We start from the raw sequence: 12,592 nt of genomic DNA, 5'->3' as shown, positions 1-12,592 counted from the left end.
GGGCTTTCCTTTTAGCAGTTATTACTTGAGGCTATCCAGCTATGCTGGTTCGTGTGAATGTATAGCATAGTTGATAATGATGAGCCACAAAGATTTATCTTACATAGTCTGCACACCCAGATTTCCTAATGAAAATCCAGGCTGACCTTTCAGGCTAACAACTAAGTCTGTGCCCATAATTTCATATATGTAGATGGGTATGTACGTGCTCTATGTTTCTTTGCAGCAAACAGGGTTTAAGTAGTAGAAGGAAGATGATTAGTTTGAAAAGTCTGAATATGGCTGATCTGTGAAACTTCCTTCTCCCCTCCTCTTCCCTCTGTTGGTATCACTGACACTAACCTTGGACCACTTATCAACATACCTAAGCAGCACAAGAGTATCCCCATCCTAATCTCAACACTGAACAAGGAAAACACTATTAGATGAAGCATGCAATTAAACTGTGGAAATCCATGACTGTAAAATGTTGCTCAAGCGTTACTAGCATTCAATTTGAAGAGATAATTGTGCCTACTCTTAATTGCTTTACTTCCCAACTCTGTTCATTTCACTGCATGCTCACTCTGTTATTCGGGTCCTTCAATATAGAGCCTTTACGTTTGGATGAGGAAATGATGGTTTGATGGACACTGCACATGTCCTAGCACAGCATGGCAAGGGTGAGCCAGAAAAGCTAAAATATACAGACACTGAGAAAGATGTTTTTGTAGAAAGTTCATGACCTTGACTTTCAAAGCTTCACTTCAAAAATATCAGCCTTTCGTAGAAGTGCTGACTATATTAAATTTGTCAACATTTTTTTTTAAGTTTTCTGCTGTAAACCAGCCTTTAAACTATATCAGCAGTTTGAATGCAGAGGTTTCCATTGTTTCTCCTGAAGTGTCTGCCTTCATCCAGATTCAGTAATAAATGTGAATCTGTTGTTAGTCAGAAAAATGCAAAGACAGTGAAGGACATTGTCTTTAAAACAGGAGAGAAAACCCCTCACTCTCTTCTTTTTATGTTAAAAAAGAACATTCACAAAGTTGGAATGAAAATAAATTCTTTCCTGGCTATTTTGTCTGTATTTTATTTATTAATGCTTTTTTGTTTATTGACTTCATTATTGAATTAGGAAATTTGCCTTTCGTTATCAGAACCAGCATCCCGTTTGTATAGTTCTCTTACTACAGCAATATGTTACCAGTAAAAGGGAATCCTGATATTGTCTTAACATTGACCCTACCTAAATTTTGCTCTCAGTTTTACAAAGCCAGGCACAAGTGTATCAGCTTTTCTATGCAGCCTCTGTGCCAAGCCTAACAGGGCCAGGGTCCCAGGTACTACTTGTTCTGCAAGTTAATGCTCGAGATTTCTCCTAATTACAGAAGGAAAGCCATAAATCATTCTGTCTTTCTATGACTTTTAACAGAGTCAATCATTTTAAGTCCTCCCCACTTTCTAATTAGAGGTTTCATTTTGTGAACTGCTTTTAGTCTTGCTAGCTAAGCAACTGGTAAGCTATGACAGCAGAGACTTCAGATCCTGAGGAAATAAGTAGAACTGCAGATGGCCTTATACTGCTCCAGCCAATGCCTGTGCTTGTAAGACATGACTATAATTGCTTTCACAATGTGCAGAGCAGCTAGAATGGCTGGCACAAGTGTCTCTGTATGTGTTACAGCACATATAAATTAAATTACAGAAACATTGCCCGAACACTAAAACAGACATAGATTTCCTGGAAGAAGGTATTTTTTGAGTTATGAATTTAAGTCACACAGAAAAAGCATTTCCATCTCCAGCAAAATTAAGCACACAGCTCTTCTTTTTCAGATGAGCACTTAACAGAACAATAGTTCTCCTTACTCATTCTTAAATGCCAGATAAAGTGCTAATTGCATGTTACTCTTTTAACAAAAAAATAATTATTAGGGATGTATAATTCTGTTCAGAGAAGTAAAAGTAACCTAAACCTTCACATCACATTGAATGTAAGTGAACTTAATTTGTATTATTATCCTAACAATTATTTCGTCTGTGTCCCTGTGCTTCTTGCCTTATCTATGCCTGGCATGTTTGTACACCCCTACAGTTTCATGGTTCAATATTTGAATCAGAGTTATATCTATAACACAAATAAAGCTATTTCTAACTCTGATATCTCTGGTTACTGATAGACTCCTGGAAGGTCCTGAGAAAACTTAAGGAGAAGCATGTCCCCCTTTTCTCTGTTAAGAGTCTAAAACTTTTGATCAGAATATTATGGGTGGATTAGATAACACATTGACAAAACTATGTAGCATATCATGCCATCATCCACTATTTTTTCTGAATCTTCATATTATCATCACAGAATCACGGAATGGTTTGGGTTGGAAACGCCCTTAAAGATCATCCAGTTCCAACCCTCCTGTCATGAACAGGGACCCTCCCACTGCACCAAGTTTTCTCAAAGCCCCATCCAACCTGGCCTTGAACACCTCCAGGGATGGGGCATCCATGACTTCTTTGGACAATGTGGTCCAGTGCCTCACCATCCTCACAGGAAAACATTTCTTCCTAAGATCTCATCTCAGTCTTCCCTCTCTCATCTTAAAACCATTTGCCCTCATCCTATCCCTGCACTGCCTCATAAAGAGCTCATCCCCAGCTTTCCAGTAGCTCCTTTCAGTACTGGAAGGCTTCTCTACAGTCTCCCTGGAACCTTCTCTTCTCTAGGCTGTCCTGATAGGAAAGCTGCTCCTGCCCTCAGATCATCCTCGTGGCCTCCTCTGGACTCACTCAAACAGATCCATGCCCTTCCTGTGCTGAGGGCTCCAGAACTGAACTGCTACGTTCTGGGTACCCAAGTACCTTGGTTTGCAGAGTGGTTTTGCGAGAAACTGCAGCCCAAAAAAAGGATAGGATCCCTCTTACCATAGTCTATGAAGGGATACCCTGAAGCATATCTCTTACCTCATACTTCAGGGACTTTTGGACTGGGCTGTTAATGACAGGATTTGAGTTAGGCTGACTCTACCAGCAGCTACAGAAGACATGCCAGAAGAAGTATGTATTTTAAAAATGGATATATAAACTACTCAGCCCAGAAATTTTCAGTCTTTGTTAACACGCATCAGTGAGGTAAAGATATGTTAAGAACTATCAAGAGGAGAAACAGCAGTCAGAAGTAATGGAGGATTTTAGAAATGAAGGAGGAAACCTTGTTGCTTCTTCCCCCCACCAAATTTCCCACCATCTTCTCTTAAAATCACATAGCTTCGACAGCTAGAGCTGTGTCACTGAAAGTACAGACAAGACATTTCATTAAAATCTATCTCATGTAGAAGTGCAATGACATCAGCTCAAGAGATGATGAAACCAAGTTTCAGATCATAAGCCAGCATGCAGAAGACTTTCATTTAACAACTTTCTTAAGCTGTTTCTCTGGTTATGATGTAGGTATTCCAGTTTCTAGGAAAAAAAACCAAAAACCACACATATTTTTTTTTGTCCACAAAACATTTTTTTTTCCTCAGGATGAATTTTGGGGAAAACATTATGTTCTGCTGTCCTTGCAAACTTGCACAGTATTCACCTTCTAAAGCTCACAGTCCTCGGCTTGATAGTGGTGTGATCGGGGCGGGGTGGGGGGGGGGGGGGGGTTAGATTATTTTTCCTAAACAAAATTGTCATCTCCTTCCCTGTGATTTAGTTCAGGCAACTAGACTCAAGTGGTATTTCTCTGTACCTACACGTGCAATACGTCAAATCTGGCTTGAAGTGCTTTTGTGAGCATCATGATTCTTAAATACAAACACAACAAATGTTCCTACTAACCATCTCTAGTTTTCCCTTTAGGATTTAACAAACAAAAATGCACCTGAATCCAAACGCAAAGAAAACTTCTTGACTCAGAAAAAACACAATTCAGGGCCCAGTGCTTGGTTATAAAGGCAAGTTCTGAAAGATCTAGCAGTAGCCTTGGAAAAGGAGCCCTGTACTGCCAAAGGCAGGGGCAGCAGCTGGTCTCACGCTAAAAGTCACTTCAGCCAGCCTGCCAAGCCAATAGTTGCACTACGGCCCCCAGTCACTGTTCTGATCTACGCTTTCATGAATTCACTTTCTCTCTTTCTTAAAGTTAACATGAACGGGTGTTTTTTTCACTTCTGAACAGCAATTCATGCTTAAAACTGCTACTTCTGCAATTACTGTAACACGTGATCTGATTTTAGTTAATAAACTCAACAAAAGTCCTACCGCTAGCCTGGCCAGCTTAGAATCATAGAATCGCTTGGTTAGAAAAGACCTTTGAGATCATCGAGTCCAACCACACCTGTCCACTACTAAACCATATCCCTGAGTACTTCATCTACCTGTCTTTTAAAAAACCCTCCAGGGATGGTCACTCAACCACTTCCCAGCCAGCCTCTGCCAGTGCCTGAGAACCTTTTTTGTAAAGAAATATTTCCTGATGTCCTATCTGAACCTCCCCTTGTGCAACTTGAGGCCATTTCCTCTCATTCTGTTGCCTGTCACTCGGGAGAAGACACCAACACCTGCCTCGCTACAGACTCCTTTCAGGGAGTTGTAGACAGTGATGCAGTGTCCCCTCAGTCTCCTTTTCTCCAGGCTAAACAACCTTAGTTTCCTCAGCCGCCACTCATAAGGCCCTTCACCAGCTTCATTGCCCTCTTCTGGATACGCTTCAGCCCCTCAATGTCCTTCCTGTAGTGAGGGGCTCAAAACTGAACACAGGATTTGAGATGTGGCCTCGCCAATGCCAAGTACAGGAGGACAAACCCTTCCCTGCTCCTGCTGGACACGATGTTTCTGATCCCAGCCAGGATGCTCTTGACCTTCTTGGTCACCTGGGCCACTGCTGGCTCATGTTCAGTCCCTGTCAACCAACATCCCCAGGTCTTTCTCCACCAGACGGCTTTTCAGCCACAGGCTTGGAGCCTTGCATGGGATTGTTGTGCCCCAACTGCAAGACTTGACACTTGGCTTTGCTGAACATCATACTGGCTTCATTCAGTGTGGCTGTGCCAACTTCCAGAGTAGAGGCTGCATAAATAAAGTTGCACCATTCCTTTAAATGAATGGAGTTCTATTCTTAGCCTTTTTTTTTTTTCTAGTTCCTTCGCAAAAGAAGGACCCCCATACCCTGCATTGATACCACCTTCCCTAAGACACACAGTAAGATAGTGCAGAAATTGTATTTATCAGCTTCATTGAAGGTAATAAACATTTATGGAAAGCATGACCAGATTAAGCATTTCTTACTGAGCACCCATAAATTGGTTGTAAATTGTGTGGTCTTGTTTGAAACAAAAAGACAATAAACTCTCTGATTCACCGTCTCACTCTATGACTGCACTATTTAGAATAAAAGCTGCTTCAGCCACAAAGGATACATTCATTTTTCTTGAAGCCAGAAACACAGATGGTGTAAACTGGAGTAGCTCTCACAATTTCACATAGGAAGCAGTGATTGATAAGTGCTGAGGATTTGGCCTAAAGGTTGAAATATTTCTTTGGCTCAGAAAGCTCTGTTTGGGGGAGAGGGAAGAAAAATAGAAAACAATGGCACTTAAAACTCAGAACCTATTATCATTATCCATGTCTTTAAGTGCAGCACATGTTACTTTCCTTATTCAAAACACAGTGAAGTAGGTTCCAGAAACCGAATTTAAGGTATGTTTTCCTTTATTTTTAACAAATTTCAGACCACTTACATCTTCCTGTACATTAAACTTGAAGAGAAAAGGTCTTTTCCCTAAGACTGTCTTTTACTTGAAATCTAACAAAAAGAGAATTGTTTTATCTCTATTATTTTTTTCTTTTTTTTTTACCCCTTACAAGTTTATTGCTCTTCATAAAAAGAGATGTTGGTTAAATCGCTAACCAGGAATTCCATCAAGCATTCAAGTAATATAAACAGAGGGAATAAATAAATCCATATGCAGCAATCAGAAACAGCAGCTGTTTCCAGAAAAACCTGAGCAATTATTTATGAAATTATGTCTTCTTCAATGCTTCTGTATGCCATCACAATCCCAGGAGGACCTGATTTTCTGATGAGTCTAAACTGCTGAATTAGAAAAGGAGACAATGTCCTGGTACCAATTAGCAAAACCATTGCATATCATCTCAAAATGCATGTTTTCAATTTTAAGAACTGCACGTATTAAAGACGTTCCTTCATCTTAAAAATGGAAGGGGCACCCCACCCGTTAGTGACTTGAATGACTAAATGCACTTAAAAAAAAAATACTTGCTTTTGTGTGAATGCAGCAAGACAACGAGAAACGAAGTATGCATTTCAATCAAGGAAGGAACAGGTGACTACTGAATTATGCACTCAAAACAAGTTTCAAACCTGGCATTAGCCTCTGTGCCAAGGAAGAACTGTGTTACTGGCACGCAATGCAAGCCAGGGCATGAAGGCATAGCTATGGCAGGGGATTAGCACCCAGGGATGTGCAAGCTGCCACTGAGCTGCGTGCATCCTTTCACACATTTCTTCTTTCCACTCCTCCCTCCTTCCCACTTAGAGCAAACCTAGGGGAAACACTGGTTTCCTGCCTTTTCATGCTTAACTGAATGACCTTACTGTCGTGTTCTGGTTTTTCTTTCCAATTATTTCACGTGATTGTTAATTGGGGAACACATGTCAGCTTCAACAAGTAAGAGGCTCCAGCTGGCCAGGCGAGCTAATCTGGATCAAAATATTTAGTCCAGTGCCCACCTATTTCTGCTAGAAGATCTAAGGATTACTGGTGAAGGACAACAACAGGCATGGCTGAGGCAGCACTCAACACCACTCAACTGCAAAATGAATCTTGCTTTTCCCAAAAGCTTAGCTCCCGAAGAATGCTGACCACCATACGGTCATCCTCATGTTTATACTCAGTCATTTTCAGCTCTGTCTCACAGCATCACACGCTCACCCCAACAGGCACATCCCTTAGCGAAATGCAGAGTTTGAGGGACCTAATGGACACCAGCAGAGCAGGCAGCTCACGACCTTTGTGTGTGCAGGTGCACAAAACTCTTGCCCTGAATATGCACCTAGAAGTGAGCACTTGAAGAAAATACTTCTGACGTTGCAACTCCTTAGCTTGCTTATATCTCGATGGACAGTAATTGATGGGCAAGGACAAGCTTTCTTCAGGCTTTAACTAAATGCAATTAACTTTCATAAGACCATATCCTTCTGGTAGTGAACAAGTGTCTTTCTCATCAAGGCTGGTCTTTCTCTATTGCTTTTCCTCTGGCACTCCCCCTGCTCCTTCCTCTAAGTCATTTCTATCAGATCTCCTTTCAGGACTTTCAAACAAGATGTGACTGCTGTGATCACCTCATCTAATCTCATATATATCATGGGCCATCAGACTAGAAAACCTAACTTCTAGTGAAACAGCTGCTTCACCTGTGACAGAGAAGTCAATACACCTCTGGCTCAAAGGTTGAAGAGTAACTTGAGTTCTGCAGTATTATTTCTATGAAGCTGTAGCTATCTCATGAGACTGAACACAGCATTCATGCTGCATGCAATCAGTTGCTACAATGCAGAAGAGGACTGGAGGATTAGGCTGACCCCTTTATACGAAAAATGTATTAATCTAGAGGTTGGAAATTAAATAGCTTTCCAGGTTTCAGTGTCTGATACTGACTCTCAGCTATGCAGTAGTTGGGCAATGGTAGTAGGGAAGCTATAATACTGGCCAGCCTAGTCTTGCAGGCAAGATCATCTTCTTCAGAACACCAGAGGCTGAGCAGGTATCCAAATAAGAAGGTATACACAATTCAATGGCATAGCAAGTCCACCCTTCTTAGACCAGCATTTCTCATCCTAATTCCATTAGAAATACATAAGCTCAAATCCTGCCCTGTCTGTCTATGTCCCTCACCCTGTGTTTAATTTTCAGAGATAGAAGTTAAGCAATGAAACAGACGCTTGTAGGGTGACTTTTCAGTTGGTGTATTTCCCAAATATTCTTTTTTCCAACATACTCGTCTATCTAGCAGGGAACCCAAAGCTGCTTTCGAGCTCCCTGGAAAGCATTAGCATTTAAAAAAACGAAAAAGGTTAACATTTCCAGTCTAAGTCTAATATTTCTTCATGGGAGGCTCTCAGCAACCTGAAATCAACACGAGCTCCTTTTTAAAAGTGGGTCACTTCTGCACTCCTTCCCTCCCCACACTATTTGATAGCTTGTAATAAAATGTTTTAGATTCCTAACATAGCGGGTACCAGCCAGGAACAGGAAATGCTAATAACTACCTCAATTTTCAGTCATTTAAACTGAATTTTCAAAGTAGCATGTTCACAATGTTCACATGTTCACATGTTCACATGTTCACACGTTTCCTCGCTGTATTTGACTAGAAGCTGAAGAGTAAAACTCTCCATAGGCAAAAGTCAAAGCAGCTACAAAGCTGTGCAGAGCAGCTAAGGAAAAGAGCAATGAGCTGCTATGCATCGTCTGTCCTGATCGCACACCTTCTGTGTAGAGTCAGGGCACCCAGCAGAGGTAACCATTACATTGTCCAGTTCATTAGGATGAATATGTGCAAGACTTGCTCGACACAGGCACAAAGTTCCCAGGAACTTATGAAGAAACTGAGACCTTAAAAACAGAAACAATACAGAAACAGAAGATGGTCCTGGCAAGGGCTTACAGGGCCATTTCACCCAGCAAAAATGTAGCGCCTTACAGAGTGCAGTTCAAATGGACACCAGCAGCATCTCTATTTTGCTTTTTAGGGTGTGGGTAAGCCCAGAGGCACGTGTTCAGTTCTATATTTTCACAGAATACACCAGAAAAGACAGAGGCAGCTCCAGAAAATCTGAATACCATTCCCTCCCTGGCCTCCATCCACCATTCCCTCTTTACTGAGGGACACAGGTAATGCAGACAGTCAAGGCATATGCTAAAAGCAAAGCGAATGTGTCATTCAACACAACCGGATTGAGAGCTCATAAACACCTTCCAACTGTATAAGAGAAGGAGACACTGCAGCAGCCCAAGGACACCGCGCAGTGTTGGTACCTTTACATTGTTTCCCTCTGACCTCTGAGGACTAATGTTTCACTGGGTTCTGCCAGCTGTTAGGGCACACTACCATGTCACCCCACATGAAAGCAGGATGGGTTAAAGAACAGTCAATGACAATTAGTAATATCTATCTTTCCCACTCTCTCACAATTTTCAAGCTCTACATATTTCATAAGTTTTCCATAGGGGTTCTCTCTGTCTTTCTGCCCTTCTTTGTAAGCATCTTCCACCATTTTTTTTCATTGCTGATTTGGCCTTACAATTTATTTTTCTTTGTTCTTTTCTCCCCACCTTCACACTTGTGCAGTAATGCATAGTTCAGATGCCAACTGCGCACAAGAGGATTGTTTTAAGAACAGAGCACAATAAGTAAGCTGCTTATAAAATCCAGATATGCGCATCACAGAGGCAGCCAGTGGATGCCGAGTGCATTCAGCAACATGCCTGGGACTTCAACTGAAGCTCATATCCTCAGAAAACATGGGCCTAAGGTGGCATTCTCCTTAGTGTCACTGATTTATCCTGATTTCCCACTAATGCTGTTCCAGTGAACTCTATCGGATTAAAATGGAGGGGGATAAAACAGGAAAAATGGCAGAAGAGTAAAGAAAATAACACAGAAAGGCTACAAGGGCAGCTTTGTTTGTACATTAAGGTTGTTGACTGGAAATAAGTTTTGCGCAGTTGCCTTTCTCAGAAAGAAACCCACTGAAAAATGCCACAGATTAAAATCCAGCAAATACATTCTTAGTTTAGACTCAGATGCCAAATTTCCACAAAGTCAGTTGCAGTAATAACAATAAAGATGAGAGAAAATTTTCTTTGTAACTGCTTCAATATTTTCTAACTACACTCAGCTGAATACAAAATCCAGTATTGTGCTATTCTTTTTTATTAACATATGGCAGTGAGAGCTTCAGACAACTCACAGAGGGCTGAGCCTTGGAAGAGTCAATGGGAAAGCTGCTTGAGATGTGCTCAGAATAATTTTATATTTTAGAAGCAAATATTCTTAGTTTCCTAGCACGATTTTGTACGAGTCATATAACTTCTTTTTTTTTTTTTTTTTTTTTCTTTTCTGTGTTTATTATCCTCTAGACTCTGGAAATCTTTCTGTATGCTGAGAGCAAATTACACTGAAGTGACAAGTATAAAATCACAGTAGTCTTGTTTAGTCCTATGCTATGCATTTTCTCCCCCATAGCTTAAAATAATTAACCCAGAACTGTATGAGTGCCTTAGGTTTCCAGTGTGATTTGCAGGAGCAAGATTTCTTTAACAGATCGTATGATTAGTCCAGTCTACACCATCTATCACTATGTATAAACACAATATGTACACGTGAGTCTGGTCAGATTCTCGGTTCAAATCCCACAATTTAGATTCTTTATGGTGGATGATTTTAATATAGAATTACAAGACATAGAAAGCCAGACCTGTATGTGTTCTCTCTGAACTTTAGAGTGCCTTCTAACTCTGTAATATCTGAGCACAAACCTGGTTCTTGCTCAGTGCAGTAATCCCTCAGGATTAAGTCATACTGTAAATATCAGACAAATTACAATCGGATTAGATGGGCAGTCTGTTCATTTACTCAACACAGCTGCACTCTCCGGGTCTTTTCACCACCGGTATCTATTTATAGTGTGAATGTTTTGTCCCAAAACTAAATTAACACAGTTTCTATTTCATATCTCTTTGTCTTATCATTCATGACCTATAAGGAACGCATTTCTGCTTCCTGAGGTGTAAGCAGAATGCTCCTTCAGAGGCCAAGAAGCAAGCTGTTCTTGGCACAGAACTGCAGGGCAAGATTTATTTTAAATTTATCAGTGAAAACTCTCTTGAAAGGTCTGCATTGAATTCCAGTCAAGTGGAATATAGAGAATATTTTTCTGGAGGTGGTACACTAAGAGTACAGTTTTACTGAAATTTCCCAAGATTTGCCCCATTCACTGCGGGAATTTCTATAGGTTCCAAACCTGGTACTTCTGCCCACATTGGTGAGCGTATAACCATCTAACTTACCAAGATAACCAGGTGAATCTAGTGAAGTGTGAGGTTTACAGGGGATTTCTTCTCACTTATTAATAAGAAGCATGTTTAATAATGTTCAATACTGTCTCCCTACCACTTCGCTGCAACTATTTTGAAATGTCACACCCCATCCCTTATAATTGTTCCCAGTTACAAGAATGGTCTTGCTTTGTATGCACAAACTTGCTTCCACCCAGCACACAAATCCAGAGTGGTTGTATTTTTATTACTGTAATTACTTAGTGAAACGCTACTGAATGATGCAGCCAAGACTTTCATAAAACAGCATTTATGATTGCAGGCCACAAAAATTTTAAATTCAAATTAAGCAAGCTACTGTACCAACTCATGTTCTTAGTTTCCTTCTAACTCCATTCTCATCTCCACCTTCTGATTTCAGAGCGATTATTCCTGATTTGCACAGAGATAAATAAAACTGGTGAGGCTGGGGTAGTGGAGTCCATGAACCAAGAGAAATGCTTTGTATGACAACCCAAACCACTGCCACCAGGCTTCTCCGTACTTAAATGTTTGTATGTAATTAGTCAGCTGCCAAGGCACAAGTGACGAAACCTGTGCCCACGACAACCCAGAGGGGGTGTTCTTTTAAGCCCCCTGACTGTGCCCCAAAGCAATGTTAACCACAGTCTGATAAGGAATGGAACGGTGGCAAAAAAACAACCAGAAAGGCAGTGCAGAATTCTGTTCCCTTCTGTAATTACATGGTAGCCTGGAAACCAGAACACCTTCCTTTCTCAGGTATAAGCCAGCGTAGTTTATCACATTGTATTTAATATGCTACAACTGCCAAATATACATAATACAGCACTTGCACAAACATAAGATTGGCTGTTCTCCAAAAAGAACTTTTCCATTAGGCAAGTGTCAAGAATTCAAAGTCATAAATAGATTTTACTGAAGCTGGAGGAGAAAGCGTACTTTGCACTCTGACAAAAGGTGTTATGGCTACCTTCCACTGTAAGACGTTGTCTTTGGCACCACAGAACGGGAACATTTTTGCAGCAGAAATACTGCTGCCAGGTTCTGCTTTCACTCCCACCTGTGACTGCTGCTGATTTCATTGGGAGTTTCTATATTTCCCTAGCTCGGAATGAGGAATACTGAATAAGTATAAGACTACAATTTTATGATAGAGCATAAGAAAAGTCAATGTTGGCTTAAGGTTTTCCTGTGCAGTTTCCTTCCGTTCTTTTCTCTGTGTATGGGTAGTGTGTTACAGATCATGTTGCTTTTCAGCATAGCCTCCCAACCAGTCACACTAGCACAGCTTGAAGAGACACTCTGTGACACCGTACGGAAGGGAGGAGTGGACAGGAATGGTTTAAGCTGGTACCTCTGGTTGCCATCATGCACACTGTCATCACTAGCCAAGTTAAGGGCAATCAACAGATGTTTGCTGAAAAACAGATACTGCTTCACTATTTTGCTACAAACTGCTTGAACAATTTCTGTGTTCCCATATCCATCAGGAAAAGGAAGATGTGACATGGTGGGAAGGTTCCAAC

At 40.9% G+C, this 12,592-nt stretch overlaps 1 protein-coding gene across 5 annotated transcripts in view; it reads right to left on the bottom strand.

The window, feature by feature from the left end:
* The window catches only part of NYAP2 (neuronal tyrosine-phosphorylated phosphoinositide-3-kinase adaptor 2), a 142,637-nt gene that overhangs the window by 40,939 nt on the left and 89,106 nt on the right, over positions 1-12,592 (bottom strand). The gene's annotated exons all lie outside the window — the stretch shown is intronic.

Source organism: Cuculus canorus, chromosome 9, assembly GCF_017976375.1.
Source record: "Cuculus canorus isolate bCucCan1 chromosome 9, bCucCan1.pri, whole genome shotgun sequence".
NCBI classification, from domain to species: Eukaryota; Metazoa; Chordata; class Aves; order Cuculiformes; family Cuculidae; genus Cuculus; species Cuculus canorus.
Note: the sequence above shows the minus strand (reverse complement) of the source record. Positions and strands in the feature narration are given on the sequence as shown.